General features: G+C 41.8%; 1 pseudogene; it reads left to right on the top strand.

Annotated features, from left to right (window-relative positions):
- The first annotated feature begins 6871 nt into the window (after positions 1-6871).
- LOC126337394 (5S ribosomal RNA) lies at positions 6872-6989 on the top strand (annotated as a pseudogene).
- The last annotated feature ends 12130 nt before the right edge of the window (positions 6990-19119 follow it).

Raw genomic sequence — 19119 nt, 5'->3', positions numbered from 1 at the left:
ATTCTACGCCCCAGTTCCCCCCCCCCCCCCCCCCCCCCTTCGCCCTTCATGCAAGCAAACCTGGTCTTGCATAACCGGATCTGTGCCGAATTGAGTACGTTTCTAGTATTATGGGGAGGGCCTCCAACCAGTTCGAGCTTTCTGACAATCTAACTCGCCAATTCCATAAACGATGTCCCTCAAGAGGGCATCCAACAGCTTTGTCAATCACTACCAAGCAGAATAATTACTTGCATATGGCAGAAGCAGGCCAACGTGTTATTGATCTGCTCAATTTGTGAAGTTCTTTCTCTTGAATTAAGCATCCAGTTTTTCTGAAACTGTAATCGTTCGTTTGTCTGTGCATGTACATCCCATTTTCCTATTTCTGTCCCATTAGGATAATTACTTCGTGGTTTTGTCGTTTTTTGGTCTTATGGTGTACTATACACCATTCCATTGTGTCCGATAAATTATTATTTATTTTTTGTCGTTCTTAGCCATTTGATTTAACTACAAGGAAGATGTCCTTTATACTGCCTTTATCGTTAGTATGGTACAAATTTGTTTTAACTGAGCTTATTAATTCCGTTATACTTGTTTGGCATTCCTTGTTAGTGCTACTCATTAAATCTCGGCATGTAGTGGTTTTTATGAGTGCGCACTACTGTCTAGTGGAACACAAAACTTACAACTAATTTACACAATACCTTTCTAGCGTTTCCTAAACATAACATGTTAGTATGATTCTTGACAGTACATTAGAATATTTTTCCATAAAATACTCTCAGCATTACACGGAATATGCAGATTATTTGAGGCCAATGTAGAAATGTAAATTATTTGATATTCGATTGTTTTCGATTTGCAGAAACAGAGACAGAGGGTCCAAAGGTAATCACTGAAACTCACTACTGTTAACACTGGTCTGTTACGTTGTAGTGGATATAGAAATCAGTAGGGTACCACTAAGTCCAGATTACCAATATTCGAAGTGTCGCAAAACATCACGCTACTTTCGCCCAAATTAATTTTCGCAAAGATTTACATGTACTGTGAAACAATATCTTACATGTACGCCCGTGCTAACAATTCAGCTGATTACATCAAAACCAATGCTACAATGTTCCTTTACATTTCATTGTTAGATGGGATGTGTGAAGGTGAAGGTGTGCCTCTGGAAGTTCAAAAACGGAATATTCAGAGGAAGAGAAAATCGTAACCTTAGCAAAATATTATTACACTATCACAATAAATATATGTGCTAGTGAAGTTAGTCATAAATAGTCCACCATAACTTGAGAAGAATAGTGATATCCTTACATACACCACTAGAAAAAAGAATGACTTTCGTAAGCCACTATTAAATCCGACAGTGGCTCAAAAAGCAGTTCAGTATACCACGACATTTTCTTTATCATTTGCAAGTTTTAAATCTAACCTAAAATCATTTCTCCTGGACAACTCCTTGTATTCCATGGACGAATTTTAGTTTAAGGCTATGTTCATCTAAAAGCTTAGTTTTTAAGTATAGTGGTGTGAGTAGGGAAAAAATGTCTCCACTAATATTAACACTAATCACGTATACTTGTAAACCGATCAGTTTCACATCATTTCTGTAAAAGAATTGTACGGTTGATCAATGGGAAGTGGCACTAACTAATCAACGAAATTCTATATCGTAATTTCATTATCTAATGTACGAAGGTTTTTTATATTCCCATTATTTGAATGTAATCCCCGTTCTTAGATTCTATTGGTCGGATAACGTGACGGGCCAGATACCTCAAGACATGCGAAAAGTGGGAAAGAAAGCCGCGCCGTTCCTTCATGAGATCTAACTTCGACCACGACAGCCGTCTTTCGCTTTCGAGGAAAAGTTGTAGTCATGGTAAGTCTTCGTCTGCATTTAGTTCACAAGAGACTTGCTCCTGTATTAATCGCATAAAAATAACATGGAAGTAAACTGCCAAATGTCAAATGTTCATATTTTTCTGTTATACTTCGCGTATGTGTCAACTACTTGTGCACGAATGTGCCATACTAGCTGTGGGAAACATGGGCATATGCCAAAGTAATGACAGTTGACAGTTTCTGATGAACCACCAGTCACAGGAGGGCCCAGGTTAGCGCATAGAATACGCCACCATTTATTTGAGAAAGAGAGCTTCTGAGCTAACAGTGGCAGCCGCGAAGAGGTGTGAGTGAAGCGAATGTAAAATTCAGGATTTCACATAAATTTCACAAGCACTAAACTTGATAAAATTTAACTTGGCTTGGAATCGATGTTAACGAATTTCAAACTGGAATTTGGCACGAAAAAGTCAAATATCACTTGGATCAACTCGACTTACCTGGGATCCTCGGTATGTTCGAGAGAATTATATTGAAATTTCTATAATTCGCTAAAATCTCTCTTTTGTAAGTAAAATCTCGTGAACTACCTTTTGCTGGTATTTGCAATGTCTGTGTCATACGATGTACTATGCAATGCCCTTCAGACAGGCATGCATGCTGTGCTATAGGTTTGCTTGGGTAAACTCAGTGGTTGAGGCGACCGGTCTGGCACAAATTTTCATGATCACTAAACCACTGTGCAGCTGAAATCTAATGGTATTCGCAATTACTAATACATTTAATGCATGTATTTCAATCCCCGGGAACTATCCACCACACAAAGTGTATAGTAAAAGCTATTTATAGCTTGAAAATGTTTATGACTCATGATAAATCTGAATCACCACCAGAAGCAGATGACGTAATTTGTGACATTTCTATTTTTCTCATCGATGTCTACGTCGAAGCATTAGTCTGTGCGCCTTCTGAAACCAAATCAAAGAACTTTTGTTTCAGTAATCTTTCAAAACTTTTTAAATAGCATGTGCTCGATCGTGATATCCCGTGTGTCACTTTACAAAATCCGAGAAAACATTTGCAGTACCCGTGATGCCTTAACCATCTTTCATTCTAATTTGTCTTCTGAAACAGAACGGAAATGGTTAAAGAGTTCAATTGTGAGTTAGAGCCATAAGATTAAAATAGTGAAAGGAATCATTCAAGTTTCAGAAATTATCTATAATGGGACTGAACAATTAGTTTTCGAGATTTCATCAATACTCTAAATCTAGTTATGAATCAAAATTGTTAACGATCGAAAGTTCATGGAGTAACGCCATAAATAACCCACAAAAAAGATGAACAGAAATAATATATACTTCAGGCTGTATCTGAGTATTGCCAGAAGTTTGCATGTCATAAAAAGAGACTCTAGTAAAGAATAATAGTTTTTTAAAAAGTTATTTTCTCACAATACCTCCCTCGCAAACACTACACATACAAGCTCTACAGATCGTATCATTAAACATAACGAAACGTCATTGCTAATTAATCTTAAAATTACAAAGTTATTGTTTAATAACAGTTTTTCCAGTGGAACCCAACTAGGGCTAACACAAAGACGAGTGTCGCAGGAGGAATGGTCAATATCCAGGGATGTGGCAGGAACGATTATCTGAAGCAAAGAAGTCTGTTAAACGTGGCCTCTAAACTATGTACCTTAAGAGCTATGAGGACTTCTTCATCTTTCATACTGTGAAACAAATCTCTTCCACTGCAAGCTCTTTGACTTCCAGATTTCAATATTTTTGGAGGAGATAGTTTGGACCAAAGCAAGAAAACATTCTCTGGTAAACTTGGGCTCTCCGAGCACTTGTTCAGTAGAACAGATTCACAGCAAAGAAAATGAACAACTACTTACAGCTCTTAAAAGATTTAAAACACCATGTTTAATAAACCGTTTTGCTTCGAACGATCGTCCCTGTCATCGATAATTTGATGCAGAAAAATTTCATACAGACACATGCCCAACTCCAAATGATTTCCGAGATAGAACACATATGTGTCTTACTCACGAAATCTCTTTGACATTTTATTCTTGACCTAGCTACATCGTTGCTTTCAGCCTCTTTTTTCGTAATGTCTTTCTGCCGTTAATATAGTCCATTAAACGAAAATGTGTCCATTGTCTGTTTTCAATGAAGTAGTGCGATGGATTGAGAGTGTATCAGAGAGAAGCATCGATTAACAGTGTTTGTACAAGCGCTAGCTAAAATTCCACATAATCTACAGTAAAGAATATGCAGCTATGATGCATGCTTACGTCCTCTATCAAGGTAGTGCTCCTGCAGCAGTCAAAGAATACCGTCGACGCTTTCCGATACGAATTCACGATTGTATAGCCTTTACCAGAGCTTTCAGCACACTGCAAGAAGAAAGTAGGCTTCCAAGTTTCTATTTCTTTTTTTTTCTGGACGTGTAGTTCAACAACCTGTTCAGGAACGGAGAAACAATGTTGATTGAGCTGGTGCAGCCCACTCGGACTACCAGAACACTGCAGCTTCCTGCACTCATCAGTTTACATTAAATGTGTTCTACCTCTGAACACGGTGTAAAGCGAACTGAATATTTTCGCTTAAAATCATCGTTGCTGCCATCTCCGGAACACTGTCCATCAATCCTCGGACACCGTATAAAAGACATGACGTTAGTCACCACATTCCCCGACACGAAAATTTTACTAGTGCGTCAATCCTATCAACTGCCACTACGGAGTATTTCCGATGCGGACGTTTCATGACGAAAGAACAATTTTATTACTTTCTTTCGTTGGGCATGATGCGTGACAAAGTTGTTGGTTAACGGCGTTAACAGGCTAATCAACTACGCTCTTCACGTAACAGAGTTGGTTCAAATGGCTCTGAGCTCTATGAGGCTTAACATCTGAGGTCATCAGTCCCATAGAACTTAGAAGTACTTAAACCTAACTAACCTAAGGACATCACACACCTCCATGCCCGAGGCAGGATTCGAACCTGCGAACCTAGCGGTCGCGCGGTTCCAGACTGAAGCGCCTAGAACCGCTCGCCCACAACGGCCGGCCGTGACAGAGTCTCACTCGGTAAGCATCATCAGCTATTTTCTGTAAGGACAATAACCTATAGGTCGGAGAACTCAAGATTGTGTATTTCTAGAGAACAGAGGGATAAATTACAGTTCCTCTCAAGAAATAAGAGGATTTTTCTGAAGAAATAGGACTTAGTCTGGAAATCGTACACGTCGCAGGCGTACCGTTTTCTCCTTTCACAGGAGCCACGCGAATGGTCGGCAGTTTGCGTGCGTTTTATTGGTCGTTATCTCCAACGTGCCTTCTGAGGAAAAGCAGCGGTCGCCGTACAATGGTTCTGGGCTGACAAACTCCTCCAGGTTGCTGGCTGGAACCAACCGATAAAATTTTATGGGTACAGAGACCTATTCGGCGTCGCCGATCGGGAAAGGCAAGGAGATATAAACAGAAACAATAGAAACATAAAAAGAGTGGCGTGAATGTTACATCAATCCTCCACGCTAGTATAAGTTTACATTACTTTTATTCTCGACAAGAGGACGTTCATAATAACATACCATTCCACTTGAATGTGCTCCACGCAAAATGAATTGTTGTTTGAAATCTGTCTTCCTCTGATTGTTTGGTTTAGTTCACTTAGAATTCTTCATTTTTGTTAATCATTTCGTCTCAGAGTAGCACATTCACTCAATATCCTCAGTTTTCACTTTATATATTCATCTTCGAAATTCCAGCGTGGCTCCATACAGGAGCACAGAGTTTATTCTCTGATATCTTAGAAGATGTCCTATCACCCTGTTCCTTTTGTTAGTGATTAACAAATATTTCTGTTTTTTCTAGTTTTCACACAGTCCATACTTTATTTCCACTTTCTGCCAGTCTCCGGACGTTCATTCTCGGAAACGTCTCCTTGAAATGAAGCTCTGTATTTGTATTTTTTTTTAAAGCAGACCCCTTTTGTCGAGAGTGACTTTTTCTGTGACAGTCTGATTCTTATAGCCTTCTTCATACGTAGTCATACGTTTTACTCGCATGCTTCTAAGGTAGGTCTACTATGAAATCCCACAATTTTGAGATGATGTTGGACGCTGATCCCATTTCTACCACTCCTTAACATTTTCAGCTCTCTCTGGTGTATTGTCAGTCCATACTTTGTTCTCTGTACACTGGGGAGTTCAACAGGTTCTGCAGCTTTTCCGCACTTGCACTGAAGATAGCAGTGTCACCTCCCAGTCTTATCACTGATACGTTGCATCCTTAATTTTAATCCCAGTTCAAAATTTATCTTAGATTTCCTTACTTCTTTCATTTAAAGATCAAGAAGTTGGGAAGATAGACTGCGTCCCTGTGATCTGAACTACGAGCACTTGTTCATCTTTGCTACTGTGACATACCTCTTTTCTACTGAACAAGTGCTCACACCTCTCAAGGTATACGTTTTGGAGTCCATGTGTAGTGGATATTTTATTTTGTTTTGGTTCATGCTACCTCCTCGCAAAATATGGAAAGCAAAGAGCTTGCAGTAGAAGTGATCCACTGTCTGAGATATCAGAACGATTTTCGCCAACAGGTGCTGTCTCGGTCATCGCTTACCTCAAATTGATAAATTGGCCCTTCTCCATCATTACTTTTAATGTAATCGTGGAACCATTCTAGTGTCACCAAGTCACTTTCACCAACAGAAATTTCTTCATGATTCTTACACTGTTAGCGATAATTAAGTTATGCTCTGTGCAAAATTCAGCTTTCTCTTCCATTTATGTCCTCAAGTCTATATCTCTTTCTCTTACTTTTCCTGCTACCAAATTCCAGTCACCCAGCACAATTATATTTTCCTTTAACTATATGAATAATTTCCTATATCTCGACATACATTCTTTCAATTTCCTCAGTATATTGGTAACAATTTGGCATATAAATTTCTACTATAGTGGTAGCTCTTGGTTAAGTATCTATTTTGGCTACGATAATGTTTGCTGTGGTGTTCATGCCAACTGCCTTGCCGCAGTGGTAACATCGGCTCCCGTCAGATCACCGAAGTTAAGCGCTGTCGGGCTGGACTAGCACTTGGATGGGTGACCAGCTGGTCTGCCGAGCGCTGTTGGCAAGCCGCGTGCACTCAACCCTTGTGAGGTCAAGTGAGGAGCTACGTGATTGAGAAGTAGCGACTCCGGTCTCGTAAACTGACATACGGCCGCGAGAGGGGTGTGCTGACCACATGCCCCTCCATATCCGCATCCAGTGATGCCTGTGGTCTGAGGATGACACGGCGGCCGGTCGGTAACGTTGGGCCTTCATGGCCTGTTCGAGAGGAGTATGGTGTTCATAGTACCTTATATGCATTATTTTCCTATTCGTTATTAGTCCTACAACTACATTACACCTATCTGATATTATGTTCATAACCCTTACCAGAACAGAAATTTCCATTGGGTTAAACTACAACTTGCCCGTTTCTCTTTTTAAATTAACTAACCTGGCTGGGAGCTTGAGGGATCTACCATTCCACGCTCTGACTCTTAAAATGCCTGTCTTCTTTTTCCTGATGACGAGGTCCTCCTCAGTAGCCCTCACCCCACATTCCCCCTCCCCCGGAGATGCGAACGGGGAACTACTTTACCCCGGAATGCTATCTTCGTAAAGGCAAAAAGTAGAGCTGCATGCCCTCCGGAAATAACACACCGATGTAGTTTTCCCTTGCTTTCACCTGTAACTTTGACATAAGGTAAGCGTTCGACCTCGCCAAGGTCCGTGGGTTCATGACGAGAGATCACTTATGTACCGCTGTTAGCAGTAACGACGCTTTACATACTGCTGAAGTTATGCAACTGTCGACGACGTGTTGAATTCTAGTCGCTAGGAGCCATGGAGCCCGTTGCAGATGTATGGAAACATATCGACCGCCTTCCGGAGGCCAAACAACGTGGGCGCCCTTGTGTACGGTTCTCTGGAATTCATGGACGAAGAAGATTTTTGTTGGCTGAATCATCGTTGATTTTGTAGAGGATTTTCGTTCACCCAAAAGGTCTTAATGTGTGAGCATAAAACATCATTCATAAGTCTACAACTGATTGACGTCAGCGATTTAGGCTTCTACTTATGACCATCTCTAAGATGACTTTTAATAAACGAGAAGTACCTGTGGTTTTTTTCCCCAGCTATCAATAATGAACGTATAACACGTCAGCCTCAGTTGCAAATAGAAAACAATCTTCACCTAGGTTTCAGCCAATATCATATGGCTTTCTTCAGAAGCTATTGACACTAAACTATTGCATGCCAAAGTTTGGTCATGTCAAGTATAAAACTATAGCACTGTAGTACGCACTCATAAATCTACATTACTTAGCTGGAGAGAAACAGCAGACCCCACTGCTCGGACGAGGTCGGTATGTCAAGAGAGCTGCGCCGGAACTAATTGCAGCGAGCAGCTGAGTACCGAGCACCGCTGCTGGTCATGCACATGCGCGCTTCGAAATATAGCTGCTTAACAGTAGCTACCTTTACGTTAGGAATTAGATTAGCATAAGCATTAAAACTGTTAATAGCTCAGAAGTTACACTGTTAACGGTTTTAATGCTTGTTGTTGTTGTGGTCTTCATTCCTGAGACTGGTTTGATGGAGCTCTCCATGCTACTCTATCCTGTGCAAGCTTCTTCATCCCCCAGTACCTACTGCAACCTACATCCTTCTGAATCTGTTTAGTGTATTCATCTCTTGGTTTCCCTCTACGATTTTTACCCTCCACGTTGCCCTCCAATACTAAATTGGTGATTCCTTGATGCCTCAGGACATGTCCTACCAACCGATCCCTTCTTCTAGTCAAGCTGTGCCAAAAATTTCTCTTCTCCTCAATTCTGCTCAATTCATCCTCATTAGTTATGTGATCTACCCATCTAATCTTCAGCATTCTTCTGTAGCACGACATTTCTAAAGCTTCTATTCTCTTCTTGTCTAAACTATTTATCGTCCACGTTTCACTTCCATACATGGCTACACTCCATACAAATACTTTCAGGAACGACTTCCTGACACTTAAATCTATACTCGATGTTAACAAATTTCTCTTCTTCAGAAACGCTTTCCTTGCCATTGCCGGTCTACATTTTATATCCTCTCTACTTCGACCATCATCAGTTATTTTGCTCCCCAAATAACAAAACTGATTTACTACTTTAAGCGTCTCATTACCTAATCTAATTCTCGCAGCATCACCCGACGTAATTCGACTACATTCCATTATCCTCGTTTTGCTTTTGTTGATGTTCACCTTACATCCTCCTTTCAAGACACTGTCCATTCCGTTCAACTGCTCTTCCAAGTCCTCTGCTGTCTCTGACAGAATTAAAATGTCATCGGCGAACCTCAAAGTTTTTATTTCTTCGCCATGGATTAATACCTACCCCGAATTTTTATTTTGTTTCCTTCACTGCTTTCTCAATACACAGATTGAATAACATCGGGGATAGTCTACAACCCTGTCTCACTCCCTTCCCAACCACTGCTTCCCTTTCATGTCCCTCGACTCTTATAACTGCCATCTGATTTATGTGCAAATTGTAAATAGCCTTTCGCTCCCTGTATTTTACTCCTGCCACCTTCAGAATTTGAAAGAGAGTATTCCAGTCAACATTGTCAAACGCTTTCTCTGCTTTCTTTTAATGCTTATGCTAATCTAATTCCTAACGTAAAGGTAGCTACTGTTAAGCATCTATATATCCAAGCGCGCATATGCTCGGTACATACCTGCCCGCTGCTATTACTTCCCGTGCAGCTCTCGCGGCCTACCGACCTCGTCCGAGCACTGGGGCCTGCTGTTTCTCTACAGCTAAGTAATGTAGTTTTATAGCGTGGTACTACAGTGCTATAGTTTTATACTTGACAAATGGTTCAAATGGCTCTGAGGACTATGGGACTTAACTTCTGAGGTCATCAGACCCCTAGAACTTAGAACTACCTAAACCTAACCAAACTAAGGACATTACACACATACATTCCCGAGGCAGGATTCGAACCTGCTATCGTAGCAGTCGCGCGGTTCCAGACTGATGCGCTTAGAACCGCTCGGCCACCGCGGCTGGCTATACCTGACATGGCCAAATATTGGCATGCAATAGTTTAGTGTCAATAGCTTCTGAAGAACGGGAAAATTATTTTGGCTAAAACCTAGGTAAAGACTCGTTTCTATTTGCAACTGAGGCTGACGTATTATATGTTTAATTATCACAGTTGCTGACGGGTCTACATGATGTTATAAATTCTTATATCAATAATGAGCTACTGCTACGAGCAGAGCTAGTTCTTTCGCATAACAGGAGTAGACTCTTACAGCTTTCTCATCAGCCACCGACACCTTTCCACTGTAGAGCCACTTTCGTTGACTTTCTATTCCACGCTCACTCATTTCACTGTCTGCCATACCGGCGTAAGTGTGATGTGTAAGTAGGACTCGTATTACAATATTCCTAGCGGAACAAGTTCGGAAAACTGAAATTAGTGTTTCAGCCTTATCTCTAACAAGGCAAGTACGTCACTGCGAGTTAATCTACACTAATGCAAACGGAACACGCCATCAAAATGCCAAGAATGGCGGCGCTTGGTGTGGTTGTGGCCGGCCGAAGTGGCCGAGCGGTTCTAGGCGATACAGTCTGCAACCAGGCGAGCGCTACGGTCGCAGGTTCGAATCCTGCCTCGGGCATGGATGTGTGTGATGTCCTTAGGTCAGTTAGTTTTAAGCAGTTCTTATTTCTAGGGGACTGATGACCTCAGAAGTTAAGTTCCATAGTGTTCAGAGCCTTTTGAACCATTTGTGGTTGTATAGGCCTCAGTAAGACGTAAGAGTACACTCCCTTCGCACGTGGAATAATGCTCGTATACCACGCGTGACATGTTCGGTATGCCCAAACACGGATCCGGCATGTAGCTCTTTTATCCTGGCGTAACCTTTCTCCAGGGCCGCAGCGTACTAGTCATGCACGAGAGAGATCCACTCGGCAACTCGCCGATCAGTACCGGTAAACAGCGGACAAACACGGATGGCACAACGCGGACATCAGATCAGAGGGACAAACAGTGACGCTGAACGCCACACCACGAAGGACAGATGCTCTTAATACAGTACGTGCTGGTCTTGTTTGGTGGCAACAACGTGCCCTCTTTGGTTGCAAAAATAAATCGCTAATTTTTACCGTTACTAAATGGTAGTACTCACATTTTTCCGTTTTCTGTTGGATTCTATTTATTTTTTATGCCAGCCGTAAGTATTCTGACTGGTTTGATGCGGACCGACACGAATTCCTCTCCTGTGCCATCCTCTTCGCCTCACAACAGCACTCGCTGCCTACGTCATACATGTATTCCAGTCTCTGTCTACCTCTACAGTTTTTGCGGTCTGCAGCTACCTCTAGCACAATGGAAGTTATTCCCTAATCTCTTAACAGATGTCCTATCATCCTGTCCCTTCTCCTTGTCAGTGTTTTCCACATATTCCTTTCCGCTCCAATTCTGTGCAGAATCTCCTCATTCCCTATCTTATCAATCCACCTAATTTGCAACATATCAAGTGCTTCGATTCTCTTGTGTTCCGGTTTTCGCACACTCCGTGCTTCACTAACATACAACGCTGTACTCCAGACGTACATCCTCACAAACTTCTTCCTCAAACTAAGGCCTATGTTTAATACTAGTAGGCTTCTGTTGGCCAGGAGGACCCTTTTTCCCAGTGCCTGATTTGTCTGATTTGATATCCTCCTTACTTCGTCGATCATTGGTTATTTCACTGACTACGACGAACTTTAATGGGTGTCATGGGACGTCCGTCCCGAACAAATGCAACGAACAATAACGAACGTAATGATATCAACAACAAAAAAAGGTTGGCGTCTTTAACTAGTAATCGAGCCGGCCGGTGTGGCCGAGCGGTTCTAGATGCTTCAGACTGGAACCGCGCGACCGCTACGGTCGCAGGCTCGAATCGTGCCTCGGGCATGGATGTGTGTGATCTCCTTAGGTTAGTTAGGTTTAAGTAGTTCTAAGTTTTAGGGGACGGATGACCTCAGATTTTAGGTCCCATAGTGCTCAGAGCCATTTGAACCATTTGAACCAACTGGTAATCAAAACATCCTTGGTCCCGGGTTAGAAACCCGCCACCCCTTAAATTCTGAGTAATAATCAGCATTGGTGGCTGAAGACTTCCGGCATAAGCAGTCACCCTCATTCTGCCTACGGCCTTGTCAAAGAGGGCGGAGGAGCGGACAGAGGTTCAGGGTAGTCTCTTGTCCTTGGGGTGGGAAACTACCCCTAAAGGCGGAAGAATTAGCAATGATCACCGGCATGAGGACGTAGAAGGCAATGGAAAGACGTAGCGTGTACCCACATGATATGTGGCCTGTAACTCCGTTAGCATAAGATTCCGGAATAGTCACTCATTCGGATCTCCGGAAGAGGACTGCTAAGGGGGAGGTTACCAAGAGAAACAATAACCAGCGAAAGGATAACGTTCCACGAGTCGTTCCGTGGAATGTCAGAAGTTTGAAAGTGGTCGGAAAGCTAGAAAATCTGAAAAGAAAAATTCAAAGGCTCAGTCTAGCTATAGTAAAGGTCAGTGAAGTGAAATGGAAAGAAGACAAGAATTTCTGGTCAGATGAGTACAGGGCAACATCAGCAACAGCGAAAATGGTATGACGGGAGTAGGAAACGATATGAATAGGAAGGTAGGGCAGAGAATATGTTTCTTTGAACAGTTCAGTGATAGGGTTGTTCTTATCAGAATCGACAGTAAGCCAACACCGAAACGATACCTTAGGTATGCATGCCGCCGTCCCAAGACGAAGATGAAGAGACAGAAGAAATATGTGGATACTGAACGGTTGATGCACTACGTAAAGGGATATGAAAATCTGATAGACATGGGGTTGTGGAAAGTAATTGTGGGGGAAAGAGTAGAAGAAAGGGTTACAGGGGAATGTGGGCTTGGTACAAGGAGTGAGAGAGAAAAAAGAATAATTGAGTTCTGTAATAAATTAAAAAGGTCCGTTCAAGAGTCACAAATGGAGGAGGTATACTTGGCAAAGGCCGGAAGACATGGGAAGATTTCAGTTACATTAAATCATGGTCAGGCTGAAATTCCAAAATCAGATACTGGATTGTAAGGCGTACCCAGGAGTAGATACAGACTCGGATCACAATGCAGTTGTGACAAAGTGTAGAAAGAAGTTTAAGAGATTAGTCAGGGAGAATCAGTACATAAAGAAGTGGGATCCGGAAGTAGAGATACACTTGAAGGTCTCTAATGCTATAGATACAGCAATAAGCAATAGCTCAGCAGGCAGTACAGTTGAAGAGGTATGGACAGTCACGGTAGTTGGGAAGAGACACCTAGGTACAAAGAAGGCAACTGGAGAGAAACTATGAGTAACAGAAGAAATACTTGAGTTTCGTGATGAAAGAAGGAAGTACAAAAATGTTCAGGGAAATTCACTAACATAGAAATACAATTCGCTGAGGAATAAAATAAATAGGAGTTGTAGGAAAGCAAAGACGAAAACACTGCATGAAAAAAGTGAAGAAATCGAAGAAGAAATGGTTGTCGGAAGGACCGACTCAGCGCATAGGAAAGCCAAAACAACCTTCGGTGAAATTAAAAGCAAGGTGTAACATTAAGAGCGCAACAGGAATTCCACTGTTAAATGCAGAAGAGAGAGCGGATGGGTGGAAAGAGTACACTGAAGGCCTCTATGAGTGGCAAGAATTGTCTGATGTGGTAGAAGAAGAAATAGGAGTGTGTTTAGAAGAGATAGGGGATCCAGCATTAGAATGAGAATTTAAGAGAGTTTTGGAAGACTTAAGATCAAATAAGAGAGAAGGGATAGATAACATTCCATTAGAATTTCTAAAATCAAGTAGCAACAAAACGACTATTCACACTGGTGTGTAGAATGTATGAGTCTGGCGAAATACCATCTGACGTTCGGGAAAATGTCATCCACACAATTCCGAAAACTGAAAGAGCTGGCAAGTGCGAGAATTATCGCACAATCAGCTTAACACCCCATGCGTCCAGGCTGCTGCCAATAATAATATAAAGAAGAATGGGAAAGAAAATTGAACATGTGCTAAATGGCGATCAGTTTGGCTTCAGGAAAGGCAAAAATACCGGAGGCAGTTCTGACTGCGCTTGATAATGGAAGCAAGACTAAAGAAATATCAAGACACGTTTATAGTATTTTTCGACCTGGAAAAACCGTTCGACAATGTAAAATGGTGCAAGACGTTAGAAATTCTGAGAAAAGTGGGGGTAACTGTAGGGAGTGTGTAATATTCTATAAGTACAAGAGCCAAGAGAGAATAATAAGGGTGGACGACTTAGAACGGTATGTTCGAACTAAGAAGGGTGTAGGACAGGGATGTAGTCTTTCGGCCCTACCATTCAATATATACTTCGAAGAAGCAGTGATGGAAATAACAGAAAGATTCAGGAGTGGAATTAAAATTCGAGGTGAAAGGATATCATTGATACGATTCGCTCATATCACTGCTATCCCGAATGAAAGTGAGGAAGAATGGCATGATCCGTTAAATGTAATGAACAGACTAATGAGTACAGAATATGGATTGAGAGCAAATGGCGAAAAGACGTAAGTAATGAGAAGTAGCAGAAATGAGAACAGAGAGAAAATTAAAATTGTGATTGATGGTCTCGAAGTAGATGAAGTTAAGGAATTGTGCTACCTAGGCAGCAAAATACCCAAGGACGTACCAGCAAGAAGGACATAAAAAGCAGACTAGCACTGGCAAAAAGGACATTCCTGGCCAAGGGAAGTCTACTAGTATCATACATTGGAATTAATATGAGGAAGAAATTTTTGAGAATGTACGTTTGGAGCACAACGTTATATGGTAGTGGAACATGGACTGTTGTAAAACAGGACCAGAACAGAATTGAAGCATTCGGGAAGTGGTATTACAGACGAATGTTGAAAATTTGTGGACTGATAAGGCAGGAATGAGGAGGTTCTGCATATAATCGGAGTGGAAAGTACATGGAAAACACTGAAAAGAAGAAGGGACAGAATGATAGGAAATCCGTTAAGAAATCAGGGAAAAAACTGTAGAGGAAGACAGAGGTTGAAACACATCCAGAAAATAATTGAAGACGGAGGTAGCAAGGGCTACTCTCAGATGAAGAGGTTGGCACAGGAGAGGAATTCTTGGCAGGCCTCATCAAACGAATCAGAATAACTCATGAGTCAAAATAAAAGAACAGGAATATTTTTCTGTTGTTATAAATAAGAGTGCGAAAATGCTGTTCTTTCAGTCTTTCGTTTCTGGTATGTAACATAACATTGTGAAGAAACCGACGCATTGACAAATAAGGCTTTCCAGATGTTTGTATTCTGTCAGTTGTCGAATAATTTTACTCTCTTAGTTCTCTAGTTTTAAATTACGAATAATAGGCTCCTTCAACTGTCCTTCATTTTCAAGTTGTCTACGCTACTAGAATCCTGATTACGAAATAATACGTCACTGTAGAAACATTGTTCTCACCAATGACAGATGGCAGTGAGTCGTTGATACTGTTATTTTTCACATTTACGTTGCTCCGAAGGGCATCAAAAGAGTTGATGAGTGGAATCAGCAGGAAAACTCGTTTTATACCCAGATCATTACTATAACTAGCAACAGGTTATAAAGAAACAGCCGGCCGCGGTGGCCGTGCGGTTCTGGCGCTGCAGTCCGGAACCGCGGGACTGCTACGGTCGCAGGTTCGAATCCTGCCTCGGGCACGGGTGCGTGTGATGTCCTTAGGTTAGTTAGGTTTAAGTAGTTCTACGTTCTAGGGGACTTATGACCTAAGATGTTGAGTCCCATAGTGCTCAGAGCCATTTTGAACCATTTATAAAAAAACATTAGTGTCTGTAAATAAATGTTGTGGGATATGTAATGGCAGTTACTGCTCATATGACTGTGAGCACTTTGGGACTTAGCATCTGAGATCATGAGTCCCCTAGTACTTAGAACTACTTAAACCTAAGTACATCACACACAGCCATGCCCGAGGAAGGATACGAACCTGCGAGCGTAGCAGTCGCGCGGTTCTAGGCGCTTCAGACTGAAGCGCCTAGAACCGCTCGACCACCCTGGCCGGCAAGAGATCACACCCTCGTACTCTTTCGCGTTGATGGACAGCTCTGCAGGGGTCACGGTGTCAGTTCCCTCCAGCACTTCAGACATTAGTCGTGTTGCGGCACTTCAGCGTGTTTGCGGGGGCATTACACGATATTAGGCAGGTATACCAGTTTGTTTCTCTTCAGTGTAAATCCAATGGAGACAAGTGAAAAATTGTGCCGGACTGGGACTCGAATCTGGATTTCCTGCTGATCGCAAACGGCCACCTCAAACACTTGTGCTGTCTGTGCACACTTCCATGCTCCCGTTCGGCCCAAATCCCCATATGTCGCACACTACATACGTAGTTCCCTCGTCCATGATCCCTAATACTCGCAGCCTCAACTGATTCCCGCAATACGTCGTAGGAAGAATACATCCTCACTGAAGATATCATTATTAGCATCAAGCCACGTATATTTATGTGGGAGGTGTCTATTCATTCAGACCTGTTCGAAAGAACAGACACCACAGGCATATTAAGTTTTATCCTTACCGTTTAGCCACAAGGGGAAGAAGCTGTTGTGTCGACAAGCATTCACATATGTAGACATTATATTTCTTCGGCATATTAGAAACGAGTAACATGTTTAGATCAGGCAATTCGAAAGACAATGCCGACTTGTTTCTTCGGCATAAATGACACATCCTTTACTCATTCATAGAACATGTTTCACATTGATTTCAACATGACGCACCTGCTGACGTGTACGACTACGCGACTTCTTTTTCGAAAGGTAATGCTCCCCGTTACACGGTAACAAGTGAAAAACACTCTGAGGGCTTTATTGTACTTGCCACTTTGTCGAACGTTAATCCTGTGTCTATGTGCCTGTGGTTCTGTCAGTGTGATCATGTGATGTATCTGACCCCAGGAATGTGTCAATAAAGTTTCCCCTTCCTGGGACAATGAATTCACGGTGTTCTTATTTCAATTTCCAGGAGTGTATAACTGTGACAGTGTTGCCGGTCCAGAATTTTGTGCACGAAATCATCTCCCCGTTGTTGTTGTTGTTGTCTTCAGTCCTGAGACTGGTTTGATGCAGCTCTCCATGCTACTCTATCCTGTGCAAGCTGCTTCATCTCCCAGTACCTACTGCAACCTACATCCTTCTGAATCTGCTTAGTGTACTCATCTCTCGGTCTCCCTCCACGATTTTTACCCTCCACGCTGCCCTCCAATGCTAAATTTGTGATCCCTTGATGCCTCAAAACATGTCCTAGCACCCGATCCCTTCTTCTAGTCAAGTTGTGCCACAAACTTCTCTTCTCCCCAATCCTATTCAATACCTCCTCATTAGTTACGTGATCTATCCACCTTATCTTCAGTATTCTTCTGTAGCACTACATTTCGAAAGCTTCTATTCTCTTCTTGTCCAAACTAGTTATCGTCCATGTTTCACTTCCATACATGGCTACACTCCAAACAAATACTTTCAGAAACGACTTCCTGATACATAAATCTATATTCGATGTTAACAAATTTCTCTTCTTCAGAAACGCTTTCCTTGCCATTGCCAGTCTACATTTTATATCCTCTCTACTTCGACCATCATCAGTTATTTTACTTCCTAAATAGCAAAACTCCTTTACTACTTTAAGTGTCTCATTTCCTAATCTAATTCCCTCAGCATCACCCGATTTAATTTGACTACATTCCATTATCCACGTTTTGCTTTTGTTAATGTTCATCTTATATCCTCCTTTCAAGACACTGTCCATTCCGTTCAACTGCTCTTCCAAGTCCTTTGCCGTCTCTGACAGAATTACAATGTCATCGGCGAACCTCAAAGTTTTTACTTCGTCTCCATGAATTTTAATACCTACTCCAAATTTTTCTTTTGTTTCCTTTACTGCTTGATCAATATACAGATTGAATAACATCGGTGAGAGGCTACAACCCTGTCTCACTCCTTTCCCAACCACTGTTTCCCTTTCATGCCCCTCGACTCTTATTACTGCCATCTGGTTTCTGTACAAATTATAAATAGCCTTTCGCTCCCTGTATTTTACCCCTGCCACCTTTAGAATTTGAAAAAGAGTATTCCAGTCAACATTGTCAAAAGCTTTCTCTAAGTCTACAAATGCTAGAAACGTAGGTTTGCCTTTTCTTAATCTTTCTTCTAAGATAAGTCGTAAGGTCAGTATTGCCTCTCGTGTTCCAACAGTTCGACGGAATCCAGACTGATCCTCCCCGAGGTCTGCATCTACCAGTTTTTCCATTCGTCTGTAAAGAATCCGCGTTAGTATTTTGCAGCCGTGGCTTAGTAAACTGATAGTTCGGTAATTTTCACATCTGTCAGCACCTGCTTTCTTTGGGATTGGAATTATTATATTCTTCTTGAAGTCTGAGGGTATTTCGCCTGTCTCATACATCTTGCTCACCAGCTGGTAGAGTTTTGTCATGACTGGCTCTCCCAAGGCCGTCAGTAGTTCTAATGGAATGTTGTCTACTCCGGGGGCCTTGTTTCGACTCAGGTCTTTCAGTGCTCTGTCAAACTCTTCACGCACTATCGTAACTCCCATTTCATCTTCATCTACATCCTCATCTATTTCCATAATATTGTCCTCAAGTACATCGCCCTTGTATAAACCTTCTATATACTCCTTCCACCTTTCTGCCTTCCCTTCTTTGCTTAGAACTGGGCTGCCATCTGAGCTCTTGATATTCATACACGTGGTTCTCTTCTCTCCAAAGGTCTCTTTAATTTTCCTGTAGGCAGTATCTATCTTACCCCTAGTGAGATAAGCTTCTACATCCTTACATTTGTCCTCTAGCCATCCCCGTTTAGCCATTTTGCACTTCCTGTCGATCTCATTTTTGAGACGTTTGTATTCCTTTCTGCCTGCTTCATTTACTGCATTTTTATATTTTCTCCTTTCATCAATTAAATTCAATATTTCTTCTGTTACCCAAGGATTTCTAGCAGCCCTCGTATTTGTACCTACTTTATCCTCTGCTGCCTTCACTACTACATCCCTCAGAGCTATCCATTCTTCTTCTACTGTATTTATTTCCCCTATTCCTGTCAATTGTTCCCTTATGCTCTCTCTGAAACTCTGTACAACCT

The sequence above is a fragment of the Schistocerca gregaria genome, chromosome 2 (genome assembly GCF_023897955.1).
Source record: "Schistocerca gregaria isolate iqSchGreg1 chromosome 2, iqSchGreg1.2, whole genome shotgun sequence".
Lineage (NCBI taxonomy): Eukaryota > Metazoa > Arthropoda > Insecta > Orthoptera > Acrididae > Schistocerca > Schistocerca gregaria.
The sequence above is the reverse complement of the archived record's forward strand: the minus strand, read 5'-3'. Positions and strand labels throughout refer to the sequence as shown.